This window comes from Notechis scutatus, chromosome 2, assembly GCF_049901735.1.
Source record: "Notechis scutatus isolate UNSWTSFEM ecotype Mainland chromosome 2, rNotScu1.2, whole genome shotgun sequence".
Classification (NCBI taxonomy): domain Eukaryota; kingdom Metazoa; phylum Chordata; class Lepidosauria; order Squamata; family Elapidae; genus Notechis; species Notechis scutatus.
The window spans coordinates 204,149,322-204,171,273 of NC_142010.1; positions in this window are offsets into that span (position 1 = coordinate 204,149,322).

A 21,952-nucleotide genomic window follows, 5' to 3' on the forward strand; every position below is an offset into this window, starting at 1 on the left:
ATGCAGCTCTTCACCGAAAGCAAAGTAGTCCCCAATAGCCAGAATTTTATTTGTTACCTTGGTAACAAACATTCCCAAAACCATTAGCTTCATATGTGGCTTTCTTCGATGAAATTATTGTTAAGATGTTTAATAGCCAGGATTGTAAATGAGATGTGGTTAGCATCATGGCCTCAATATGAACTTATTCAACTTACAGGGCTTCAATAGTAAACTTTACAAGACATGCACAGATGCTAAGTGGCAGCAGGAAGAGAAGTACATAAAGATGTCAGCTTCTAATTCTAATCCCATTTTCTTAAAAGACAGAAATAATGTCTTCAGAATCTCTAGCCTGCAATAGAATACAGAGGAGCTATACACCATGTTGGAAAAAGTTGACTTGAAATTACACAATGACATTTTGCACTAGGGTAGAATGTACAAGAACTCTGGCTTAGTGTGAACAAGCAAGAATACTAGTAGATCCTGGTTGGTTGTCCCCACTTGGTTTCTCTTGTCAGCAGGACTGACTAAACAAACCATAGACATTTTTTCTTCAGATTGTTTACTAATATATGCTAGCCAGGAGCTCTGGCTTGTCTCCTTCTTAACAAAATCAGAAGTCATCGGGGGAGAGGGGGGATTCTTGGACTGAGATTTCTGGATTATTTGGGAGACATAAGGAAGTGTTCTGGAATGCATGTAAAGTTAAAAAAACCATAAAGAGAATTCCCATAATTTGTTTAACTGATTCTGTTTCTGTTAGCAAGAGAGGCAGCTAGAAGTAATTGAGTGTACCACTTATTTGCTTGCCCTATGCTGATTTTGATCTTGATCCCCATAAATTGGTACTTAGTTACACAAATTGCTTACACTAAAATCTATTTCAACCACAAAGAAGGAATTTGTATTTGTAAGTTATTCTTGGACTTCATGCTGTTTCGTTCTGCAAAAGTTTGGACTTGGAATTATTGGATCTCCAAGGTCTTTGTTATTTTATGGACAAATGACACTTACCTTCCACGCAGAGGAGGGGGTCAAGCTCTTTTCCAAAGCACCTGAAGGCCAGACAAGGACTAATAGATGGAAACTGAACAAGGAGAGATTCAACCTGGAAATAAGGAGAAATTTTCTGATAGTGGGAGCAGTCAACCAATGGAGAAGCTTGCCTTCAGAAGTTATGGAAGTTTTAATCACTGGAAGCTTTCAAGAAGAGACTAGACTGCCATCTGGCAGAAATGGTGTAGGGTCTCCTACTTGGGTGGGTGTTGGACGAGATAACCTACAAGGTCCTTTCCAAATCTGTAAAAAAAAGGCCAGCAACATGGCCTTCCAAACAAAAGACATGCCCATACCCATATCCATACAAGATACAAATCTTCCAGTATTTTTATATAGAAGGTGCAGAGGGCTGTAATTAAATTGTCAGAATGATGAAATGGAAATTGTAGTGCTTATCCTTATGCCTGGTAGTGACTCCATGCAAAAAAGGTAGAGTGTGAGTTGCAATGTTCAAATACAGTATTCCATCAGATGTCCTTCTCCTTCCCATTCCAGGCAGAGACCTATAGTTCTAATAGAAAATCTTGGGTGTGCTAAGAAGTTATCAGATTTCACTGATTGCAGTTACATGATTTCATAAGGTGCTATGACTAAACATGATCATCAATGCAGTTCAAGAAATTTTAATTGCCTATATAAGTTTTACTTTCTCAGCAGCTATGAAGTCTAAGTAGACATACAGAAGCTTAAGGAAGAAAAATCGTTGATACTTAGCTAAATAACGTGGAGACATGCAGATGTCACTGAATTACATGTCAGCCGACACTTCAGTTCTCAGCAATGTGACCATCTAACAGATGTGAGATGATCACTCACAATTTCAAATATGTGGGTTCTTCAAAGGTATTTATTAGCCACATCCTGTCCAGAAATACTGTAGGCTAACATACATAAAAAAGAAGAAAACAGGACTGAATTGGTCTCTGGAAGTGCAAAAGTAGATAATATATCTTTATTGAACTAGCTGTAAGGAATTGAAGTGCATATATCTGTATGTCAACAAATTATTTTTGTTTTTCGTACAAGCGTGTCAGGGGTGGGATTCAAATTTTTAACAACTGGTTCTGTGGGCGTGGCTTAGCTGGTGGGCATGGCTTAGTAGTCATGTGACTGGGTGGACATGGCTTGGTGGTCATGTTATTGGCTGGGTGTGGCCAACTCAATATCACTCACATCGAGGCCCGCATTTCCTTGCCTGGCCTCTCATGACTGTGGGGATGCTACAACAGTTGTAAGTGTGAAAAATGGTCATAAGTCACTTTTTTCAGTGGTCATTGTAACTTTGAATGGTCACTCCACATAAGCAGAGTACCAGCAAAGGAGGGGAAAAAAACTTCAGAGAAGTTCCAGAGATAGAAAGTCTAGTCCTTCCAAGCATGTAATAAGGGTTAATGGAGAGGGATTTTCTGTAACCAACACCAGAATGTTTCCTTCCTGCCTTCCTTACAGGATTAGGCCAGTAATTTCTTCTAACAACTGGTTCTCTGAACAGCTTAGAATGTTGACAACCGGTTCTAGTGAATAGGTGCAAACTGGTAGAATCCCACCCCTGAAGGGGGTGTGTGTACGTTGGGAGTGTTGAAACTTAATTTCAATAAGATTGTCCAGCGAAGTCAAAATTATTTTAGATTTGGGGTATAACTCACTGAGGACTTCAAAGAAGAATTAATTACTAAACTATATCTCCTCTTCCCTCATTTACAAAATTGTATGTCTTAAAACAGTATAAAATGCATTTTATTAATCTTCTTACCTTTATTCAGTATCACTAATTCATTCAGTATGGCTATTTTTGTTTTTATACTTCCCAACTGGTGACAATGACTAGGACTGCAATGCCATACAAGCCACAATATTGAAATAAGTTACTCTGAGCAGTGTCCATTTGAGTTAGGATGAAAATAGTGTTGTTGTTGTTATTGCAGGCTATTACAGTGGACATCTAGATATTGCAAATGTGGTGGCCATATTGTCCAAAAGTCATTAAGACTTCCATTTTTAAAAGTTATAAAAGTTATAAAATCACTTTTTCAGGCAAAATCAGACTCATTTACTTATTAACTGCGAGCACTTCTTACATATTACAATATATTAACAGCTGTTTCTGTTCAATATAAATAATTTCCAACTTCTCAAATGGCAAATATTCCTCTGGACTTCATATTAGTGATTTATTTGGGTGGTTCCCTAGATATGTGAGCCATAATAAGCATGCCCTACATGTTGCAGCCACAATCCTGAATATAGTTGAAGACACTTGACTCTGGAGAACATGACACATTGCTGAGAATGTTCCCATCATTTACTGCCTGGAAAAATACACATTATTTATAGACATCAATGTCAACCCCCCTTTTTTTTTTTTTTTTTTGCCTTGCATTGGCTTTAATGATGACACTACAAACTGGGTTGGGTGGAGGCTAAAAACCACTATTGAATGTATCTTCTAGATATATCACAGAATCTAATTTATTATGCAAATAAACAAACTAGTTGAACATATGATGTATGTGTATGTATGTGCATGTGTGTCCAGATGTATTAATAAGCATATTTGATGTTTCGGATCACCCAAGGTCATTCTTCCTTTTATGCTCCTAACCTGCTGGAGCTGTCATTTTATTACTAGATTTTCATTTAGAATTATGACCCATTCCTTGTAAAGTGCCAGATGTTTTAAGTAGGAAGAAATAAACACATGATCTAGCAGGGATTATAAGAGCTCCAGTTTTCCCCTCTGGAATTCGTTGGTCATGGCCTTGTGGAATGATCAAAGTTGAATATGCCTGAAATAAATAAGGCAAATCAGATGTTGTTTTGGAAAGCAACAAGCACAACTATGCAAAAGGATTCACTAGGCCCCAGTGACCAGGCTACAAAATTTGAGTTAGTTTATTAGTGTGAATGAATTAATTCGTCAGACGAACACTATACAGAAGCTTGATGATGGCAGATGAGATTCTGCTGAAACATTGCTACAATTTTAAAAGCACAACTATAATGACGTGGGAAAATACCCGAACAAAGCTGAATACCATACATGTAAGTACCCGCGAAAACTTAAGAATATATATATATATATATATATAAAATATATATTATTATATATATATATATATATATATATATATAAATAATTTATATATATAACTAAAATGTTTAAATTATTTTAACTAACTTATACCTAGCTATTACGTTACTTAAAATTGAATGAAGTAGTTGTTATTTTACAATGAGATTGTTTATGAGAAATGTATTCATAATCTTAGTGATATTTATCTGAATGAAAAGACTGCACAACGTCAAATAAAAAGAGCCTCTGAGGAGATAAAGCCAACCAAGTTTACATTGCAAGTTAGTAAATATTTTAGTTTTCTAGGTAAACTGATAGTCATACATTAATTCAATGAATGTAAAATTGTCAAGTTATTAAGATAAATGTCAATGAGATGTTTATTAAAGGACCTTGTATAGTTAATACAATGGCATCAATCTAACTCTATTTTTTCCTGATACTAGAAAATACACAGTGCATTTGAGACATTTGAGACATTTTAGAATAAATATTGCTTCCCCATGAAAATGGTCTGCTGAAGCAATGAAATGATAATGGATACTAATAAAGATAAACAGAAGCATTTCTTCATCCAAAAGCATATAAGGACCATATTAGTGATGTATATTCAATTGTGGTTTGAACTTCCATCTAGCTATTTTAAAGAATCAATAAAATCAATAAAAAAATTAAAACATGTACATATTTCTGACTATATTTTAAATAATTTTACTGCATATACAATGTCATGTAATTATTATTATTATTTTGCTTCTGAAATTTTCCCAAAGGTAAATTTAACTATACAATTCAAGGATAGGTTTCATATTTCTCTCTAGACGTTGGATTATAATTTCCACTATTCCTCATCATTCAACATGCTGGCGGAGTCTATTAGGAGTTTGAGGCCAAGAACTTCTGGCATGTACCCCTTGAGGCCTGTTTCTGACGTGACATGCCAGACAGGGAATTAGTGTAAGACAATCTCAGGATTAAAATTTTATTGTCCCCCCTCCCTCTCCTCCCAAACAAGAAAAGTTTCATACATAATCTCAAAATCAAGAAGCTTCCACACCTTCACTGTGTTCTGTCACCAAATCTTTAGAAACAATATTAAGGCAAATATTCAATTTGCTTGTCTTCTCCTTAGATTATTTTAAAAGGTAAAAACAAAGAGTAAAATCATCTTCTGTCCTAAACTGCATCAGATCCTGGAATGACAAAACAAGGAAAAGAGGAAGCCACTGCTTATTAATTTACTTCCTTAATTGACCTCTGAAGAAGAAAGTGAAAACTATGGGAACTGTGGAAACACAGGCATTGGTTTCCCCTCTGCTCACTTAATCTTCTGAGGAGCTCTGAAGGGCCCTGCAAAGTCACCAAGCAAACGTTTGTTTATAGGTCCTGAAGTTCAGAAATTAAGAGGAGCCATCCAAGAATCAAATCCATTGGGAAAACTTCCCCATTTAAAATAAATGAACAACAGCAGACTAACTTTAGTTTAACTAACCCTGAAGCTAAGAAAGAAACAGATCACTTCATTCATCCAAAGCAAGTTGATCTAGGAATACAGAAGCTCAGAAATCCTTCTTGGTTAGAAGTGCCCTTAGTATATGTGAAAGCAAAACAGATTCCTCTTCCAAATGTTGAAATTTATTTTAAATTCATATGGACATAGGTAACAACTGGTGCTAGTGCTTCAGGAAAGGTACAAGGATCTCTCATGAAATGTATGTATCTCCTTCCAAACTTACTCTAACTCTATATTAGCATATACTTTCCACAGCCCTCTTGAAAGGGATGAGATGCAGGATATGGGCTAAAACATAAGTGGGACTATTGTTGAATGCTGACATTATGATATTATGTAATGCACTAGATTCTTCAGATCCCCAGAACTCCATTTTTGTAGGCTGGAAGGGTCTTGTTAAAAATTATTAGAAATACAGAACAAAGAGTACAGTCACCATGTGCTTTACTGCTCAACTATATACCTATAAAAGGAAACAGGAAACTCTATTCAGAACAGAGGAGCATAGAGTATATACCATAGACCCCAACTTGTAAATACTGTCATCTACTGGCTGAATACTACTGTAGTTATTACATAGAAATATATTCCAACAGGTCACCAATTTCTACAGATTCAATTCTTCCTTCTTAGCAATATCTCATGCCAGACCAAAGGGACTAGTTGTGCTTTGAAGTGGCTTCTCAGAGTCTGCAGTGCAAGAAGACAGCTAGAAAAACCAAATTACCAAAGTGAATTCTGCTCCTTCTCTGCATCCAAGCCAACGTGATGAATATTTGCATTCTACCACCACCCAGAGGTGAAGAAATATTATCCAATTGTGACTGTAGAGAAGATACCACTGCATTGAAAGATTTAAGATTCCTGTTGTCAACTAGGCTTCCTGAGTAATTTGAAAGCAAACTTCACAATTTGTACACTGTCCCGCTCACAGATTTTCATCTACTGAATGTGTGTATATTATGATGACTCTATTTCCTCCCTGTTGTTTGATTTTGACATTTTCCAGATCTTTGGGGAATGGGGAGGGTGTTTAGTCCACTGGTAGAAAGTTCCACCAACTGGAAGTTTTCTGCTTCTAATTCAAGTGTATGTGCTCCTTCCCTGTCATTTCATCAAACAATAGAAAACAGTTCTCCATCCCACCCCTTTGAAACTGGCTACTTCATTGCTGTTGTTATTCTAGGAGCCCTTCTGCAGCTCAGGGAGAGTCTGTTTTCCATTCTGGAATGTTCTTGACGCACCTACTCACTTCCAGCTACTATGCTCAGTTTAACCAATCCATTTCTGTGAGAAACCAGATGTTTTGCAATACAGCATCTGCAATTTGTCACTGCTTCTCCCCCCTTCCTCTGCCTGAAGTTAAATGTCTTGTTTATGGGGTTCAAGCTCAGGTGTTTTTGTATGCCTTGTTTACAATTTATGATCTTCCCTCCTCCCATCTCTCCTCAGAACAGCTTCTGTTTGCCATCATATTAACAAGGGTGAAGCAGCTTGGAAGGACTTTCAAATGAAGGTTTGTTGCTGTGCTGTCTTGACTGTATACAGTTTCTGTATACACCTTAAGTGCTGTCTGGTATGGAATTGCTACAGCTACAGAAATTATATACATTTATTACAATCAATGTCTTTCCCTAATTGATCTGTTTCTAATTGAGTCTCAAGGGAGACTCTGGGCAGCTTACAATATATACGACATACGTGTTTACCAGTGGTGGTATGCTACCTGTTCGGCCGAGTTCAGGCAAACCAGTAGTAAAAAGTCACTACCGTTTGCCTGAACGGGTAGTAAGAAAAAGCCTCTGACAATCAGTTGAGAGGATAAAAGACCAAAAAGCTAGTCGCTCCTAGCTTTTCATTTTTTCATCCTCTCAGCTGATTGGCTTGTTAGGTGCATGCGCGTTAAGTGCACGCACGCATGCGCGATCACCCACCAAACCAGTAGCGACTAAGGTAGGATCCCACTACTGGTGTGTACATATTCATGCAGTACATATATACATATACAAAAATGGAAGTGAGTTATTGTGTTACATTATATGTTATTGTACCATATTTTGGGGGAGAAGATAATGAAGGAATATATGTGAATTAACAGCCAGGTAATTAGAGGATGCAGATTGTGAGTCTCAAAAGACTCACAGCTATTGGCCAACTTGCGAGCAATTAATGTGCCCACTGATTGGGTGAGGTTCTTTGCAGGCTTCAGCTGTGCAACAGGATAAGCAGGTCCAAGATGATAGTGTTTTGAATATCAGCAAAGATATGAAGAAGTCACAAACTCAGAAATATGCTGAATTTATTTACATACTGGGAACTGCATGGTTCTATTATCTATCTGTAAAGCCTTGTCAAAGCCATCTTCTGTTTATAGAAACACAAATATTTGTACTGAATGCAATGGCTGTTCTCTTACCTTTCCTGAATCAACACTAGTGTCAATCCTGCTTTAGTTCCTCTTCTGATCTATATTTAGATTTATATTATTTACCGTTCTGAGAACAGTATGTGTTAGCACAAACCTAACACTGAATGTAGCAGTTCTGTGCCTTCTGTAGTTTCTGCCACAATTTATACCCCTTTCTTGAAATCATCAAATAGGAATGATAAACGTGGAACATGATAGCATCAGTATATGAAATAATGTGACATCATAAAAAGAAGACAAAGTGACATAATGTAGTATTTCTTCCAATGTTTATTGTTCTATTCCGCTCTGATGTATTTAACTTGAGATCAATGTTTGCACTGGGAGCAAATGTTCACTCCATTTGTTGTGACCAACAAATCCACTGTTCCACCAATAATCATAAAATTATTAATCATACTCATAACTTATTAATCATTTTTTTCTGAATTATTAGCAAATTTTACTTGGCACAACCATAGTAATATTGTTTTATTCCCACCAAACTTCTCTCTTGCTACATACTGTCATATAAATTCATTTTGGATGAAGTTTTCTTTGTTGCTTGGCTTTATTGCAAAATATAATGAAACCTACTCTAGCCACATCAATAATGTGTTTTCTCCCTTATGCTCTGATACATTTTCCACTTGGATTAAGGAAAATTAGCTCTGGGGAAAATCAAACAAGGCTCATTTGGATGAGATTGAAAAATAATGAATGCTGCCATTTTGCCAATTCATGAATGTGCCAGATTTTTCTTTCTCTCTTTTCTTTATCTAGATAACAGTTCAGTGACAAGATAGCAAAAGCCAACACACTTTAGAGTGATTTGCAAGAACCTTTACATACGAAAAGTGAGCAGACCAGATGGGTGAGATTCCATCTTCTCCTTTTTAATGCAAACATCCTCCAGAACTGAAGTAGTTTCATCAGATTTAAAAGAAATAAAGCCCATTAAAAAAACAACACCCTAAGTTTTGACATATTTTTTTTCCAAGCTACTCTCTAAAAGTCTGGATTTATTTTCTGAAATTCTGAAGAACTGTGTTTCTCCAAAAACAGATGTACAGATCAAGGTTCAGGAAAGGATTGTGTATGGTAGCTACAGATGAAAGGGATACATAGGCCACACCTCCAAACAGATGGAAAATGCATCTCCTTTTGTAGCATGCAAAGCTGATTGAGGAGATCCCACAATATTGGACATGAATGCATGTGCACATCTGAACTTGATCAATGCCAGAAAATAGTTGCATGTACATTTCTTGATCCAAAGGCAAGTACAGGCCAGATTATTTGATTTAGATGTCCAATCAAAGGATGAAGGAATCAGTCAAACATGAAGTTCATGACATTTCCTGTGAATAATAATAGCAATAACATCTTGACTCAGGCAAACAATAATCAAATATTGAATAGTCAAGTCTATTTATGTAACTGAAGATTAATAATGAGTGGAGATAATTATGCTAGTAAGGAAACAATCACTTTCTAGGAATGTTTCTTCCCCTCCGATCTCTATTCCCTAATGTTAGTTTTTGTAGTGTTTCATGGTATTCCTGGAGGACTTCTGCCTTGTAGACATTTTTGTTTTGTGTGTTTGCATACTATTTTTTTCCAATTGACTTTTCACAGCTTTTAGGTTCAGATTGCACATTTTTTACCCAGCATCTTAAGATCTGTGTCAGTTATCCTGGAGTTGTACTTAATTTATTTCTCTTCAGATGTGCTTTTGTTCTTCTCTAGTTGCTGAATGAAGTGTAGTTAAGATTGGCTTTTCTGTTTTTCATATTTAATATTTATGAGAACGGATGAATATTTAAAAGCCTGTGATGCCACTGGGTCCATCACTCTCACAACTACAATGTAAAAGCCCATGTATTTTGCATTAGTAGCACTACAGACACACTGAGTTGTTTGCCAGAGATCTGAACTCTATTCGAACAAGCCTCTGGAAGCCAGCCTTGCTTAAGAAGCTTGAGAATATCCTGCTGATGTTTTTCTAGCCACAGATGAGATGAGATGAAAAGCAAACCTACGACGACCTGTCAGTCCAAACATCGCAAAACCGATTCAAAATACCAGACCCCAAACTAACATACTCAAGGCAGCCATGTCATTTTTTTTACACAGTGTTGATTCTGTTGTGCCCTTTTTAGTAAATCCATACTGAGAATAGGTTTAAGATGCTAAGATCTCTTTGCAAAGTACTGAGAAGTCATCAGTCTAAGCCAGTGATGGGTAATTAATTTTCCCAAGAGGCCACATGAGAAACTGGAAATGTTGCGCAGGGCTGAACCAATGTAATCTGATTTAATGTCCTCAAATACCATCACATCAACTCCTCAGGCTGCTCCAGGTGTGGGGTGTGTACTGTGCAGGCAATAGAAAAGTGCTTTCTCTCTTCACCTCCAGTGGCCATCAGCAGACTGAAAGAGCACATGGAGACTGCACAGAGCCAGATTTATAAATTCCAACTGACCTCACGTGAGACAACCAGATGTTGCCCAGGTGATATAAAATGCCCAGGTCTGATCTAAGCCATCTGTCCTTTCCCATCTTACTGATGGAGGAGTTGGTTTTAATTCAAGAGTGTTCAACTTTGGCAACTTTAAGACTTGTGGACTTCAACTCCCAGAATTCCCCAGCCAGCATGTCTGGCTGGGGAATTCTGGGAGCTGAAGTCCGCAAATGACTTAATACTTTGTAGAAAGCTAGCTTGGAATGTTTCACCAAGTTTTCTATCTCCAAGAAAATGGTTTGTATTTTCCTACCTTATTCTAAAGACGCTACGTAGGGAAAATTCAATTGTTCAATTTCCCCTTGGGTTGCCTTCTTCAGCTTAGTTTATTAAGTGTAGGTAGCCAAAGTGTGACCAGTTTATGTCACACATTTTCTCTCACTCTAAAGCAGGGGTGTCCAACCTTAGCAACTTTAAGACTTGTGGACTTCAACTCCCAGAATTCCTCAGCCAGCAAAGCTGGCTGAGGAATTCTGGGAGTTGAAGTCCACAAGTCTTAAAGTTGCCAAGGTTGGACACCCCTGCTCTAAAGCCTGCCCCCCTACCCATCCCTTCATAAACAAACAAATGTATGATTTAGTTAATTAGTTTGGGAAGTTGAGTAACTGCACATTGCTTGAGAGTTTCTAGTACAGTGAGTTTCAAACTTGGCAACTTTAAGATGTGTACACTTCAAGTCCCAGAATTCCCCAACCGGCATAAAGTTGCCAGGTGTGAAACACATTGTTGTAGAATGAGAGAAAGACTGTCCACATTCACCAGTTTGGTTTCTTCTCCACTAAATAAGATATGGGTCATTCCTAATTCACAAGCATTTTACCCATAAAAGCAGTGTTCAACTTACAACCATTTGATTATTGAACATTCAAAATCACAATCTGAGTGCTTCACCACCGACTTATATTTATGATAGTTGAAGCATCTCAGGATCAAGTGATTTGCTTCCCTCAAGCAAAATCAAGGGGGAAGTCAGCAGAGAAGGTCACAACTCACCATCATGTGATGTCTTGCTTTAATGACCATTGGGATTTGCTTAACAACCATGGCAAAAAAGTAATAAAATTAGGTGCTTAATGACCGCACCTCTTAGTGACAAATTTTCTGGTCCTAATTTTGATCATCAATTGAGGATTACCTGTATTCCACTGTAATTTTCAAAGAAAATGCCTTACCCTCAAATTGAATGGGACCTGATAAGAAAAATTCAGACATTTAACGCAGAGCTGTAGTTTAATAATTCCAGGGGAGAAGAAGGGATTGAGGGCAGGACCATAATTGATATGCTTCATATGAGACATGGCCCTTGCCATGGCCAATTCTAAGATGGCCAAGCTTACTGAGTTTGTCAATAGGCTAATTCAAGACAACTGCTGAATTATACAAGGGGTACAATACCAGCAGTAAACTCTTCCCACACTTGACACACAGCATGGAAGAAAAAAACACAAGAAACAACACATTTTCTGTGACACCATGTAGCTCAACCAGTGATTTTAGTTTGGACTAAACAACTGGAGATTCACACTGGTGTTCCCAGTTTTCCTGAAGGCTAAGATTCTCAATTCTGTTTGGGATTTCAGCAATTTTTTTTAAACGCCATAAAAGACACATCCGTCCCCCAAAATGCAGTTAATTGCCACTGCTTCCAAAATCTGTGGTTTAGTTAATCTGTGGTGGGATAATAAGGCAGAGATTTTCCCCTATACTCTTATAGATTTAATTTACACTTGGAATGAAATATCCTCTTTATAGTGACAGAACCACTATATATTTGATGTGTTGATGGACTAAATAATAAGTATGATTGCTGATAAATTTCACTGCTAGAATCTATTTCCTTTCAGAGAGCAAGCCCACTAGAATATTTCACCCAGTGACAATTGGCTAGAATTTTAAAAGGCAGCACATTTAATAGGTGGGAAAAGTATATTTTATTTGGTTGTTGGGTGGGGGAAACGTTTCAGAATGGCAATTTTAAGTTGAGGATATGGGTATATATGTTTTAAAAAAATTGCTTGAAATATCATTCCAAAACCATTTTCTGTTTACTCCTACTACAGTGATTTTTGAGTGGTTAGAATATCTTTATATAACTAAGCTTTGCATTTTGATATTGGTTCAAATCACTTTTCAAATTTAAACTGTTTGCATAAAGAAAGGACCCCTAGAGAAACAGACCAAAGTGCACTTCACCAGAGAAATCAGACAAAATATAAAATTTGCACATCAAATCTTTTATGGACTGTGTGTGTCTTTCAAGGGGTAGGGAATAGATGTTTCCTTTGGTTTTGGCTTGTTTTTAAATGCAAATTTATACAGTTTCATGCTTTCCAATCAAAACACAAGCTGTAACTCAGTACTGGTGTGAAATTCATGCTTCTCCAGATTTTGCCATGCACTTCGCCAATAAAAGTGTATCATGAAGATGAATTTCCAAAACAGATATAATAGAAAAGGGAAATTGCTTGCAAAAATAAGCACAAAATTCCAAACAACAAATATTTTTAATCAGGGGAAAGGTGCACAAAAATGCCTGCACATTGTAAAGACCTTTAAAAAAAACCCACTAAATTTATGTTGAGTAAACAAACTGATAGATGTTAAGTTCTGGATAATCTTGCCTACGATTTTTTAAAATTTTGATGATTTCCATATTTTTTTTACTAGAGGTAATACTAAATTCCAAATCCCACTAATTGGTATCTAGATAGATATGTAAAGGCCCCAAGATATGTTTGCTGGCTGAAGAGAAGGTGTCACACAGATATATACAAATGCATACCAACAGAAATATACAAATAAATAACAGCCGAGAAGTTATCTATAAGCAAGAATTTTCCTTGACATTGCAATGCTTTATTTCACTCTTGTGGTCCATGATGATTCCCTAAGTCATCCACTTAGTGTTATTTTCCTCCACATATCCCATTTCTTTTGAAGATGCTTTTATTATTAATTGTAGGGGTGGGTGATTGCAGTTTCCATGCTCGGCTGAGTTCTATGTGCTCCAGCCTAATGGTATTATAACTCTTAATGGTGTAAATGTCTTCAAAGCTGCAGAACTACTTTGGCTACATTTTCTTTCTTTGACACAAGGCCAGAGAGGAATACAGGGATGCTCTCTGCTTCAGCTTACCTGATGATGTGGATAATTGGTCTGGAAGGTGGTGATAATAATTCAGTAGATGGCTCCACAACTGTAGAAGTATGAATCCATTTTTTTTCCTTGAATACCTGCATTTCTGCCCTGTGTGGGTATACATTTATTTATAGGACTATTTAAAAACAAAATCGGAACAGCTTTCTTGAAATTCTTGTGTTCTTCGGCTATAAATACAAATGATGATACAGCCTTTCCCACAATGCAACGCTGTCCACTGGTTTATGTCACTTGATTTGCATTATATGAAACAGGTACTATGTAGTATTTATTTCTACAGCAGAAGGATTGAAGATAAAAAGGGGGGGAAAGCAGCATGAGAGTGCCTCACATATGAGACAGAATGGCTAGCATCCACATCCATGCTTTAGTTACCTTTGATTAATATTTGAAGTGGTCGATGAAAATCCTGTTTGGAGTTGCGTAGAAAGACTTTATATCTGCCTTGTGGTATTCTAAAGACAAGCTATTGCTTGATCTGATGAGATGGTTCCATTATTTGTAATCTGAAGCTCTATCTTTGCCCTTTTATACTAATATAATAACATCACTTGTTAATAACTTAATTTTTGTACTTTCTGAATAAGTACAACAATTTAACATTGTTTTTATGGTTTGTTTGTAGGCTACCCAGAGTAGTGTAAAGGGGGGGAGGGATGGAGTGAAGGAAGGAAGGAAGGAAGGAAGGAAGGAAGGAAGGAAAGAAGGAAGGAAGGAAGGAAGGAAGGAAGGAAAGAAGGAAGGAAGGATTTTTGATGCTTCCTGTCAGCTTTCTATAAGGAAACTCAATGGGGAAACTGGTGGGAAGCCGGAAATCACTCACTCCAGCTTCCACTGCTGTGACAGAAGACTGAGTAAGATAATTATTGTCCTGTTGTTCAAGAAAAGAAAACAAGATAAATAGATAAGAAGAAGAGAGAAGAGAGAAGAAGAAGAGAGAAGAGAGAAGAGAAGAGAAGAGAAGAGAAGAGAAGAGAGAGAAGAGAAGAGAGGAGAGGAGAGGAGAGGAGAGGAGAGGAGAGGAGAGAGAGAGAGAGAGAGAGAGAGAGAGAGAGAGAGAGAGAGAGAGAGAGAGAGAGAGAGAGAGATCGTGGCATTATTGACCAGTCAGCCTGACATCGATTCTTGGAAAGATGTTAGAGGAGATTATAAAATAGACCATCTGTAAAAATCTTGAAAACAATGCTGGGTTTTCTAAAAGTCAATATGGCCTTCTCAAAAATAGATCATGTGAAAAAGAAAAACCCTTCTTTGACAAATCTACCCCAATTTCAGTAAAGTTTTTAATAAGATTCCCCCTGACATTCTTAGTAACAAGTTTTATGCTTCCTCTGTTGCAGTCCCCGCCCTCTGGAACAACATCCCCCAGAGATAAGGCTCCCTCCTGGCTCTATTCCCAGCCTGGAGGGTTGATGCTTATTGTTTGTTCAATGGCCCCTATTTTGTTTTGTTATCTTTGCTGCCTACTAGATTATTTTAGCCTGGGCTGTCTGTTTGATTCAATTTTTGTTGTAGTTTTTGTACTTAATTTTATGTTTTCCCTTGTTTTATACACTGCCCAGAGCCCACTTGAGTTGGGTAGCTGATAAATTTAAATAAATAATAATTGTAATTATACTGTGGATTGGATAGCTCTGCATTAAGGTGTTCTGTAACTGGTTAGCCAACTGCCTTCAAAGAAACATTATTAATGTCTTTGTACTGAATTAAAGAGTAGCAACCAGTAGGGTCCAGTGGTGTCCTCCCACACTCCCTTAGACCCAATGTCCCCATGACATGTCTTGGGACCTGTATTACCTCAATGAAGGAATGCAGCTTTGGAACAAGGAAAGAAAGAATGAATCATTAAGGGAATGTGGGAGGAAGGTGGACTTTCAGAAAAGATTACTCAATCATGAGAAATAGGAAAGTGTGAGGAAAAAAAATCAAAATAATTACATCTTAATTTGGTTTGTTATAAGATGGGGAATATAGTTAAAAGCTTCACTCCAGTTCCAATTATTATGATTCCTACAAGCTGCAGCAGGGAGAGGTATCAGCAGGCAGCTACTCAAGCCTCAATTACCAACTTTTTAAATTGTATGCTTTGATGCTGTAAGCTGCTCAAAGTCTTTTAGAGTTGGTAGCCATAATAAAAATTTAAGAATAATAATAATTTCTCAAAACTCCTAAAAGTCCTTTTTTGATTCTGCTTTTAGTTCTGCTTGAATCCAGTCCACTATTCCAGCTGTGAATTTAATAACCAGCATTGCCCAGGTGTTAAATGCCTTGATAGCATTTCTGCCACTGAGTTTGGACTTTAAGATCTTTACTTTTGTGATAGATTCACTTCTAACCTTGTATTTGACTTCAGTGTCAATTTGATGTTGTCAGCTTGAAGGAGGCCCAAGTATTTCTAGTGATCTTCTTTATCCAAATTCTTGATGTTATTTCAACAGCAACTTGATGCCTTCAGTTTTCATGATTTTCCATATCTTGGAGAGAGAGTGGGGAGGGAGGAGAGAGGGAGGGGGGGAAGGGAGGGAGAGAAAGGGATAGAGAGTGTTGGCCAGCAATTCAATTTGTATGGCGTTTTTCTATACAGCTTCAGATTGTCAATGTTAAGGAGGTGGGATAGTCTGGCAGATGATTTTGATGTTTGATAACTGTCATACCCCTGACTCCAAGGGAGAGGAGGAACAGCCAACAGGGAGTGGAAGTGTGGCTCCGGACGTTGTGGGGGAGGCTAGGGAAGGGCACAGGCTGGCTGGGCAGTCAGAGGAGGACCCAGGCCCATCCTGTCTCCATCCTAGGGCATGCAGGGAGGACAGGTTAAGGGAGAAATGTGAATGGTATGGTCTATGGGGGAGGAAAGTGCCTTGATCCCCTTCATGGGCTGCAGCTGTGAGAACTATTTAAAAGGATGGACTGCACATGAGCCAGTGCTGGAAACAAAGCGTGAAAATATTTCTAGTCTGTCCATTCTTACCTGAGTTTGGCATTCTTCCCAGTGTGTATTCCAATATCTGTGGATGTCTTTAAGCCCTTATCTTGCCTGGTTCCCTTAATTGCTTCAGTGTGATTTGTGTTGTTTTTTCTAGTCATAATTTATAGGTATTTTTAATTTGAACGGCATTTCCTCCTTTTTGCAATTGTTTGTTGGGGAGTTTTTTGTCTCCAGTTAAGGATATTTGGAGCTTTAAAGCCAAGTTGAAGGAATTAAAGGGGCTTCACCTGTTTTTGTGCCTGTGTTAATTTTGTATCCCACCCTGGGTCATCATAGATAACCATGACCTAATGCAGTGATCCCCAACCTTTTCTACGCCACGGCCCGGTACCGGCATCAGCTGGGCGCCGCGACCGGTACCGGCATCAGCTGGGCGCCGCCATCTTTTTTGATGAAAAAGTGCTTTCGGTGAGCTTTCTACCGGAAAAGCTCACGGGCGCTAGCGCCGCCATCTTTTTTGATGAAAACGTGCTTCCGGTGAGCTTTCTACCTGGAAAAGCTCACGGAAGCTTAAGCGCCGCCATCTTTTTTGATGAAAGCGTGCTTCGGTGAGCTTTCTAACCGGAAAAGCTCACCGGAAGCACTTTTCATCAAAAAGATGGCGTGCTCCAAAGCCAGCGGCCCGGTAGGACTTGTTCAGCGGACCGGTACCGGTCCACGGACCGGTGGTTGGGGACCTCTGACCTAATGTCTTCAGTATTGTTCACTGAGGAAACAGTACAATGAAAACTATAGTGGTGATAGTGGGTTTCCTTGAAAGATTCTCTCTGGATATTAACCTCTCCCATTCTATCACCATTAAACAGGTTTTTTTGTACAAAGGTTTTAATATTTTTATCACCTCTTATTATCTTTAGGTACTTGAGTCATGTAGCAAGCAGTAGCGGTATTCTACCGGTTCGGCCTGGTTCAACCAAACTGGTAGCTCCAAGTATCATCTGTGAGCGAACTAGTTCGTTCCGATGATCAGCTGCTGGGCCCATCCTCCCGTCCCGGCTTTATACTGACCTTTATTTCCTGCTTTTGAAACTCAGCTGCTTTGCGCAGCACAGCGGCAGCACATCATCTGTTGAAGACACAGGGAGAGTGCAGGATTGCAGGAGAAGGTCGGTATCAAACCCTCTGTGTGCACACAATGCTCATGTTTGGTGCACATGTGTGCAAAACGTGCCCACCAAGCCACACCCACAGAACCAGTAGTAAAAAAAAAAGTTGAATCCCACCACTGGTGGCAAGGGAGTTAAAGGAAGGCAGGGAGCCTTCTGCAATAATAATCCAAGCTACGTTCGTGTTGGTTTTCCTTTTCTTACAGTTTTCGAAATCATCTTGTCAATTAGGACTCAGTTTTTCATTCCTCTCCTGTTTCTTGGTGGTTTCCTTTCTGCTCTGGTGGAAACAGCTTGTTTTCAACTAGCTGCTATTGGACTACATCAGTTACCACACCAATTAGCAATTGAAAGTTGTTGGTAAGCAGGTAATTAGCCTGTAGTTGCCTGGTGCTTTTGCTGGATATTTCATTATCAGGTAGGTTTCACCAAATGTTAGCCAATCTTCTATTTCACTTCCTTGAACTATGTTGTTAAACTGCTTGGCAATGAATGAGTGTAGACCAGCCATATGTTTCAACCAATAACCATGCAATTCATCTTCACCTGGTAGTGACCAATTCTTGATCTTCCTTGCCCTTTATCCACCATTTTGCTGCTGTTACAAGTTCTTTAATTTCACTGTTTCTTCTTTATCAGGTGTTGATTGGTTTGGTGCATTCTTTCCAGCAATGGATTTGTAGAAACATTTCTAATTTGATTAAAATTGAATTAAAATCACCCTATAATATGCATTTTGAGTTTCATATCTGCTGATCTTGGCTATAACAGTTATTTGCTGTTTTATTTATTTCCAGAGCTTCCTTGATCTTCCTTGTTTCTAAATGGTATTTCTTGACTAGGTGTTCCTTGGTCTTCTTGTTCTTCAAGTTCTTTTCTTTTATATGCCTACCTTACTTGCATCTCATCTCTGCTTGCAAGTCTTATTTTCCATCCTAGTCTTCCATTTTGGTGGTATGCTGTTTGGTTTTTTTCTCTCTTCTTTGTTGATTTTGCATCCCAGATATTTAATTATACCTGCACTTGTGCTAAAATCAGTTGGTTTCTTTCTTGCAATGGGCTGGTGATTATATTTGGTACTCCAGTATTAGCATCTTTCAATGCTTGTGTTAGCTGTTTCATTGTAAAAAGTTTCAGTGCAATCAACTTTATTCTGATGATTTTGTGCTGTTCTAGATGCTCAGTTATTCTTTGTTTCAATTCATTTTATTTATTTATTTTTAGTTAGAAGGTTTTGTTCTTTCTGAGGAGAAGGTAGAGGAAAGAGTACCTAGTTTGGGAATAAAAACTATTTAAGAATGGGTAAACCTTTGCAGTTCTTCCAATTCTATTTCTGTGAATAATTTGTTTCATATTATAAATCAGTGTTGATCTTCTAGCCTCTGTCCTGTTATTTCTGATTCTGGATGTTGTTCTTTCCAGAAATCCTCTTCTTATACTCTTGGATTTGTGTAGTAGGATGTAATCTGGATTTCCAGGAGGGAGGGACTGCATGCCAGAGGACCAAGCATTTTCCTCTGTTTGGTTGGGAGAACAAGTTAAGATGGCTTCTCCCTAGAAATTTTTAGAGTGCATGGAGAAAATGGTGCAAGTAGTTGCTTTAGTTTGCTTTACAATATTGTTTGACAATATTTCTGTTTATGGGTGAGAAACAATAAAGGAAACTGCTTAGAAGAAACTCCAAGTATCATTCTTCATTTCTAGGCCTAGGAGCAATTTGTAATTGCAAATCATTGTTCTCAGTCTTCATATATCTGTGATGGGTAAACACCTTTTGTTCTGTAGTCCTACAGCTTCTTTCCCTGGTTGCTCAGCTAACAGTTCCATAGCTAATTTCCCCCCACTCCCAGATGTCCAGAAAGTTCAACACTAGCATGGTTCTTGTTGAGCTTGTTGAGCTGAGGAATCACCGATCTGGTCTGGATTTTATTAAATTATGTCTCACCATTTTATTTATGGGAGAGGTACTTTTTAGCTAGTTCCTCTGAAGAGACCTGCCCATTATGGTTGAACCTCTGGCATAGCTATCATCCCATTCAGAGCATGTAACCCACCTACCCCAATCTATATCAAGACAATGCTTCTTTGAGGAATTATTATGATCATTAATTAAAAAAAAACACTGAAGCAGAAATAATAGATGTTAAGGTAAAATATATATTTGTGCTGACTACAGAATATACCATGTATTATTGCAGAATTTGGACTATTTATCAAACACATCTAAACATTGTCCCTTCCATTACCTCCTCCCCAACAATCTTGACAGTTCTCCTAGACCAAACCGATTATTCATGCAAAACAGAAAAACCTTTACAGCATCAATAATGGAGCTTGATTCACATTATTTTTATCCTCTTTTTATCTTGTGTCTTCCAAACTTTGCCCGGCTGCTATCAATCACCTGACAAACCAGGCAGACATTTAAAACATCAAATGAAACACACTTCACTTAGAACTGTGGCTGGGGAGCAGCGTCCCAACTGTGTCTCAAGGATGTCTGAAAATCTTTTCCATTACTCTCTAGTTTTGAAAACATCTCGTCCAATTGAATCAAACATTATATCACACAATGGTGACATGCTGGGTTGGATACCTATAATGAATGGTATAAGTATTCCTGTTATGAAGTGGGGGTTGTTGTTGTTTTTTTTACTTTTTGAGGTTTTCTGAGACTGTAAAACTTTTTTTGAGTGTGCTTTTTGTTTTGTTTTTTTGCTTCGGCAGTAAATTCTGGTTTTTAGGGGTTTTTGTTTGTTTGTTTGTTTTTGTTTTAAAAAGTGGCTTTTCCAATTTTTGAAATAGTGCAAGTGGAACATAAAAGAGCTTGGTTTGCTCAAAGCTTGTTTATATGCTTCCATAAAACTCAATAATCATTTGTTTATGAAAATGGAATGTAGAGGATAATTAGCCCCTAATGTGTGCATAAAGAACAATATGTTCAAGAATTTGAGGTTACAACAGCTGCTGTGCATTTTTAGTAACCTTGGTTGTAGCTAGTTTGAAAGTTATTGTTCAACTGCCTCAGCATACGGATGCAAATAGATGTTATGGCGCATTGGGTAAACACTACATCATCACCAAGTCACTGCACATAACTCTGAGTACTTTTTCATATGAATGTAATGTGTAAAGTCTTATACTGTTCACTGAGTGTAGCTTACATAGAAATATTGTTGCAGAGCCATCACTCTTCTACACTGGGTCCAGTGAGTTGCCAAGAAGAGCTAAATATGTTGCAATTGTTGAATGGTCTAAACAAAATAGCATCAGCTTCCAGTTAGATCTTCCGATAATATAATAAATGATTTTTTTCCTGTGGATCAGGAGAGTTGGAGACTGTGGGTCACATACTCCTTCGATGTTCCTTTTACAGAAAGATTCAGGAAAAAAAACCCATATCTTTCCAATAATTGCTAGGTATCCTGGCCATTCTGCCACTGCTTATCTCCACTGGTTGCTTAAGGACAAACAGTCCAAAATCACAGCGCAGCTGGCTAGATGGGGGTTCATGGAAAACGTGTCAAACCCACCATAGCTATTTTATACAACAAATGTGGCAAATCCTTTGCACTGCTTTTTCCTTTCCCTTTTATATATAAAATTGCATTTTGTCAACAAGCTGGGCATTCAAAATGGAGGGGTTTGAACTCAGAGACATAATGCAACACTACATTAGAGAGGATTTCCTCTACTTATTTAATAATAAATAAATAAATGATAAACCAAAAAACTCCACCCAATTCTTACCTATAATAAGGAATATTTCCAAACGCAAAGAAAGTTCTGCTGATAGCTGTATGCATGATCCAGATATTTGTGTCTGCTAGCTGGCCACACAAATGCCCGATGACTAAGCGCTCTGGATTAAGTGTGCGGTTTATGATGAAGTGACTCTGCAATGATACACAATTGTGCTTTTGCAGACGCTGGTACTATTAGCTGTAATATGACACAAAGGCAAGGACATCACCTTAGAAATGAGGAGCAGCAGGAGAGAATCTCCCAAGGTTATTCAACAAAGAGGTGCAATAGGAGTTAAATACCCAAATCAAGAAATTCAGATGAATTGCTTGTTGTGGGATGCCAAGGTTATATTGGAGTGGAGAGTCAAAAAGTCAAGAAAGCAGCTATGACTA